Source organism: Mauremys mutica, chromosome 1, assembly GCF_020497125.1.
Source record: "Mauremys mutica isolate MM-2020 ecotype Southern chromosome 1, ASM2049712v1, whole genome shotgun sequence".
In the NCBI taxonomy this organism is placed as follows: domain Eukaryota; kingdom Metazoa; phylum Chordata; order Testudines; family Geoemydidae; genus Mauremys; species Mauremys mutica.
This window is the reverse complement of record NC_059072.1, coordinates 88,265,969-88,273,172: the sequence shown is the minus strand read 5'-3', so window position 1 is coordinate 88,273,172 and position 7,204 is coordinate 88,265,969.

Genomic DNA, 7,204 nt, shown 5'->3' with positions numbered 1-7,204 from the left:
TGAGATGTAGGGCAGGACATGGGGGGCTAGTACAGGTAATTCCCATGCTTTATATATCTGTGGATGACTAAAGCTGTCTAGTCTCTGGACCTCTCAAGCCAACACTTTTTGCCTGCACTAGATTCAGACAGGATAGCTCAGGAAAAAGCCACAGCACGGATCTACATCACTATGTATTTTTAGTGTCTTGTTCCCTCTTTCCCCTTTTGTCACCACATTTCAGGGTTGTCTCACTCAGTGTCTCCATGTTTGGCTCCTTTGCAGGCAGTTTGGTGGTTATGCCAAAGAAGAGGATTATGTGAATTATGCCGCCAAGCTGCGCTTTGCCCTGGGGAGCGAGGCAGCCTACCGCAAGGACTTCTACTTGTGTAATGGCTACAATCCCCCCATGAAACCGTACTGGCGACGCAACGAAGTCTGGTTTGTGAAGGAGTGAGCCACTGGCTTGCAAAGGTGTATGGTGAGGCTGATGTCTTCTCCAGCTTGTTGTATGTAGGTGGAGTCCTTGCCCTGTTCCAAACAAAACCGCAGGCTCACAGAGTCAAAAAAGAAGGGGTCTCAGTTATTAACAAAAATATAATTAAAAAATAATACAACGTGAACCCTCCCCAACAAAGCCTTCTGCCAGGCTGATCTCCTTGTAGGATCCCCTGGCTTTAGGATCTGACTCTTTCAGGTACTAGTGCTCTTCCTGTTTCCTAGACTCCCTTATTCTCAGGTGGGGAAATGAGCCAGCTGCAACAAGGAGTTTGCAAAATCAGCACTCGCTAACGGGTGGGTGTTGCTTGCATTCACTGGCAACCTGTTATGGCCCTCTGAAACTAGAAAGAGATGCCTATTGTCAACCAAAGTCTTTATAACATGTGGCTTTTCCATTCTGATGGGGTGTTATGATAGCTTAATTCCATACTACACTGATGCTTTATCTGTTTCATTGTGAAAGAGTACAAAGGGGTTAGATTGCTGCTGCTGAGGCGCTGTGTAGTGAAGATAGCATCATCTCCATTTCCTAGTAGTGCACAAAGGAACAGCATGTCAACAATCTGATTCAGAAACCTGCTCGAGAGGAAGAGCCAAGATTATTTGTACAGCTTCCTGACTAGGAGATGGAGCTCTTCAGTGTAAACTACTGACCTGTTGCCATTAATCACTGGATAATGTATGATATAATCTTGTGACTATTTCTTTGTGTCTATTAAGTGTTTATAATATGTTTTCTCTGAAACTAGCCTATAAAGGGGTCAAAATTGGACATGACAATGAAATCTGTATTGGCTTAAATATATACAGAGGGGTAAAGAGTCTCTGCAGTTGGTACCTCTGACTTAGGTGTCTGACTTTCAGAAGAGCTGTGCACACAACAGCTCCCACTGAAGTGAGCATGAGGTTCTTGGCTCAGCTGTCTTGAAAATATGGATTTGGGTGTCTAATTTTATGTAGACACTTTTGCAAATCTTGGCATTCATGTGTGTAAGGGTGTAACTAGTTCTGTGAACACTAATTTTTTTAACCGGTACATATCAAACCAACACTTTAGCTGTCAATAGTCCTGCCAGCAGATGTCAGAAAGTATCAGACATGTGGACGGACACACATACTACACTTACACAGGTGTCTCTATAATTTCAGCTAACTCAAACTAAGAGCAACATTCTTATAACGTCTCTCTGCATGAATGCCCAAGGAACAGCTTCATCCTGAAAGCCAGAGGAGAAGCTGTTCAGATGGAAGTTGGGCTCTGGCCAGTCAAGATGTTTTAGGTTAAGGTGATCCTCTTGAGATGAAAGTTTTTCAGGGGGAGGGGAAGTTTAAGGTCCTAATCTTTCTTCCACTGAAGTTAAATAAGAGCTTTGGACTTCAGTGAAAGCAGATCAGGCCCTTTACTGTCAGACCAGTTGGCTGGTTTAGGAAAAATAAGAGGTGGGTAGCTTATTGTTGCAGAAGAGAGGAAAAGTTGAGGTTTTGCTTTTAAGACAGTAAAACAATAGGTAGGAATGAATATGAAGAACTGTTAAAGAGCAGGTGCTACCTTAAAAAGGTTCTCCACAACAAAAGGAACCTCTCTATGCATATGGTTATTCTTATCTAACCATGTGGAGAATGGAGGGGTTGGATTCATCTTGTTTCTAAATTCTAGGGTTTATTTTGGGATTCTTCCATGTGAATTGCATGCAGTGTAAGCACTGTCCTCTCTGGCTCGAGGTGACAGGTGTGCTACAGTGATGTGAACCCACAGCTGATGAATTCTAGACTGTGTAATGGGTAATAATAAACCTGATGTGATCACACTCCAGATTGGAGCAACACACTGTAGAAGACTGAGGAGTTCACAAAATGTATAAGCACTGTCCCAATATCAAGCAGTGAAGTGAGTTTGTGACTAAAGACTGAGAGTTATGAAGTCCACAGGCTTTGCCTCCCATAGACTTCCTAGAGGTCAGATTTTGATGCCCTTGTGCAAACTAAACAGAACATTATCCTATGAGTAATCCCATTGATTTCAGTGAGATTACTCCAATTGAATAGCACCTTCCTTCACAAGCAAAAGTATCTAGATTCCGTTTTCCCATTCTTTGCAACTTTTAAAAAATCATGACTTTTTATATTGCAACTTGGAATTTCCTGACTTGATCAAAGGATCTGAGAGGGCACTGGGAGCTTTTGATTGCTCAGCCCTTTTGAAGAGCAGGCCATTAAGGTGCTTTGTCACTGATTGAAAAAGCCTGAATTTAGGTTGAAAATCTTGGCCTGTGTGTGTGTTTGGGATACAGATCATGTCACAGTACCTATACTTAGCCACTAATCCCTCTCTAAATAAAGAACTGTTTGGCCTCAGTTATTTAAGTGTATGTGTGGATAATGAAGCGTTGATATGACTCCATGATAACATCTTATATCATACAACCCATAAACTCTTGAACTACTGTGTAACTTTACCTATGTGAGTATTGCCATTGAATTATAGGGGGCTACTCACTTGAATAAAATTACACACTTGCTTTTATTTACAGAATTAGAGCCACAAAACCCACTTCATTGCATACACCAATCAACTCCTTAATTGACTTAAAAACTGCACAGTCCTCCCTCTTTTATGTTCTCTGTACCTTTCAAACACATTCCTTGTAGGAGAATAATACAATTAATCACATCAAAAAATTTCATGTAACCTCTTTTGGGCCTGTGAGGTGCCCTTATCTGTGCTCCACATGAACACTAAAAATGACATATTTTATGCGCCTCTGATCTTCAAAACTGAGTGATATTGTTAAAAACTGAGTATGCATTTTAAAATGTTAACTGAAAATAAAATGTAAAAGGAGATTTTGTATCATCCAGTGGAAACAACCAGCCCCATTTGGATTTACCTTGTTAATTTCTTCTAGTGCCTCATTTTTGAATTACAACCTGTTTTTTTTTTAATTGTTTATATCTTCTTTTGTGTACTTCAGGTGTTACAGTTCTCAGCTTTCTGTTCCAGACTCAACTGCAAAGAATTAATTGGAAGCTAATTTTATTACTTCATACATCTTGCTGTGCAGCCAAAAACATTTAGAAACCTGAAACTATCTCCCTATGAAATGTGAAGGAGCTGCATGAAGCAATTTGGTCTAATTAAAAAATATATCGCCAACATTTATTCTCTTCAGTATCACCAACAAAATCCCACTCTGCAGAAGCAAATACTTTTTCTTCATTAACAGACATAAGAAATCTGCAGATATTTTAGCCAAATCTCTCATTCTGTGTGGTTGACCAGCCAGAAGGCTGAGCAGATAGATTCTCATGTATTGGGACAACAGCTTGCAGTGTAATAGTAATAGAGACAAAATATGAAGGTCCACATTAAAAAAACATAATATAGATAGGAAGCACCTACAGGACCAGTCACTCTGGCCTGACCACAGTGGCTTGAGCCAACAGGTAACTCATTATTCTAGTCCTGCAAACACATACATCATTGCATGCAGTGTTGTTATAGCCATGTTGGTCCCAGAAAGCCAGGGTGGGTGAGATAATATCTTTTATCAGACCAACTTCTGGTGGTGAGAGAGACAAGGTTTCGAGCTGTCTCTTTTCAAGCTGGTTAGCTGCATGAGCTTGAAAGCTTGTCTCTCACCACCAGACATTGGTCTGATAAAAGATATCCACCCACGTTGGCTCTCTAACACATATACCAGTAACTTAACTCATGAGTTTTCCTACTTGTGTGCGTGTTTCTAGGCTCTGGCCCTAAGTTTGCAAGAATCAGAGATTTGTTGATTTATGAAGGAAAGACCTGTTTTGACAGCACACAAATATATCTAATATTGCGTTAATAAGAGAATGGTGAATATAAGAGAGCTAATCCGATGGGCAGACCATTTAACTCTGGGTTGTCTTACAACATTCTACTCCCATTGAGGGGACAGGTGATTTTGGATGGGCAAACAACATATCATTTGGGGTTTTTTTCTCCATTCTCATCAGTCATTGTGGTAAAGGGAACGAGAGTAGATTTTATAGTTGGAAGTGGCAAATTTTCATGATAGTTTTGCAAGGCTGCCTTGGGTGTTCCTAGACTCCTGACTAGCTATAGTTACAGTAATTCCTCTTTTGTAATGGGGTATCAAGTGCAACTGCTTGCTCTTCACTAAGTATTTTGAGTTCATTTATCTAAAAACACATCACTTCTAACTGGACTGTAAGTAGCCATAGATGTATGATACCCACTATAAAACTGTTCCCAAACCTGATTTATTGGAGTGGGATCACTGGTAATAGTGCCATCCTCGACAATGATAGATTCCTGCTGCTCCATCTATCTACTCAATCGCTCCTAAGGGTATGGCTACACTGGCGATTTGCAGCGCTGGAAAGCCTCCACCAGCGCTGCAATTAGTAAGTGGCCACACCTGCAGGGCACTTCCAGCGCTGCAACTCCCTGGCTGCAGCGCTGGCCGTACACCTCACTCAGCATGGGGAATAAGGATTCCAGCGCTGGTGCTGCAGCGCTGGTCATCAAGTGTGGCCACACACCAGCGCTGTGATTGGCCTCCAGGGAATAAGGTGTATCCCAGAATGCTTTTATAAATTACTCTCTTTGTTTTGTTATGCAGCCTCTCTTTGTTTTGTTGTGAACGAGCTCCGATCGGAGCTCCGTTCTGTACCTGGCTGTAAACAATCAAATGAGAGGCAGGCAGGGAGAGTGAATGAAACAGAACGGAGCCGATCGGAGCTCCGTTTGAACTGCTTATCTATAAAAACAAACACTGATCACAGCAAACAGGAGCTATCTGTACCTGGCTGTGAACGATCAAATGAGAGGCAGGGGAAACAGTGTTGGATGCAGGCTGTTAGGGTTCGCAAACATTTTGTGATTTTTCCAATCTCTCTCTTCCCCGCTCCCTGTCACAGTACACCACAGGGAGTGAGTGAAACAGGGGGGAGTCCATGTTGGAGGCAGGCTGTTTGCAATTAGAGTTAAGACTAAGGGCTCATGAACATTGTGATTTTTCCAATCCAGGAAGCTAACACAGTGTTGGCTCCAAAAATCCATTCTCTCTATCTTCCCCGCTCCCTGTCACAGTACACCACCCTCCACCCCCCTCTTTTGAAAAGCACGTTGGTGCACTTGAATGCTGGGATAGCTGCCCATAATGCAGCACTCCCAACAGCGCTGCAAATGCTCCAAATGTGGCCACACACCAGCGCTGGTAGCTGTGAGTGTGGCCACACACCAGCGCTGCTCCTACACAGCTGGATGACCAGCGCTGCAAACTACCAGCGCTGCAAACCGTAAGTGTAGCCATACCCTGAGTATCCAACCCAGCAGCTTACTATTTTTGTCAGCCCGTTCATAATCTTTCAGCTTAGCTCTAAATAAAATACATTGCACAGAATGGGTATTGGTCAGGCCAAATTCTTGTGTCCTAGTGCTCTGAGTTTCGGATGTTTTAGGAGATCAATCTGTGTAAATACTGTTTGATTTCTAAGACAATGTGCTTGGGAACTAGAAGCTTGGGAGATTTTCAAAGACACAAATAGGAGTTAGACACCCATTCAATTTTTTTCCTAGAAATTGGGTGTTTGTGCCTAACTGCTGCCATTTGTAGCTTTTGGAAATCTCTCCATTTCGTGTTTCTTTAATACCTATTGGGGAAAAACAAACAAACAACTGATTGTCCCCTAACTAGCTCATGAAAAGCTTCATGTTCCATTCCACGACTTGTAATATCCCTTGTATTAATGTGACTGCATTCCCTAATTTGAGCATGAGCAAGTAATAGAAACAGGCTTGATTTAAGGAGATAGCTAGATCACCTTTTCCAATCTTGAGGAAATAGAGTCAGCATCACTAAATCCTGTAATTAGTAAAAGAGGAGAGGACCAAAAACAAACTGCATCTAAAACTCTAAAGAAAATTATAAGGCAAAAAATAAGAAAAAAATGTTACCCAAGACCATGTATTAAGATGGAAGACAGCATGCAGCATGACAGTTCTGGGGTTTTCCTACAGTCAGGTCTCTACTAACCCCAGCTCTTTAATCAAAGATTGAAGAATTTCTAAATCCTCTTTATGACCAAGCTCAGTAAGGAAGCCTACCTTCTCTTGGTACCTGCTCTATCCCTTACCTTCCGAATCATCCTTTTGTCTCCTAATATGGTGAGGATTAGCGCTTCCTGGACGCGACCTATTTGCTTTCTAATATTTGGAGTCTGTTTCCCTGGACCCTACCTATTCGATTCTTCATATGCTGTGTTTTGAAGCCCTGTTTTACTCGCAGCAGATTGGGTAACTGAATAGCCTACTTACAGTAAGGCCCCAAATTAGGGAACTTGCGTCTTCATTTATGAGAGGACGCTACTCCTGAGGTAATACTTGTATTGCCCTTTTTCCTGTTAGACAGGGCCCCCCCCCATGCAGCTAAGGGTCATCTTGCTTCCAAGCCAGGATTTCTGCAATTATGAAGGCAGACTCTTATGCCTGGATCCTGCCTTCAGCTCCCTGTAGGCCAGATCCAGCGCTAAGACCCCCTTTATTCCCGCACCCAGTCACCAGAAAAATAAAACAAAAAACACGCAAGTCTAAGCCTAATACATTAAGAAACTGATTACAGGTAATCTTACCCTCAGAGATGTTCCAATAAACTTTTTTCCACAGACTAGACTCCTTCCTAGTCTGGGCCCAATCCTTTCCCTTGGTACAGTCCTTGTTAGTTCC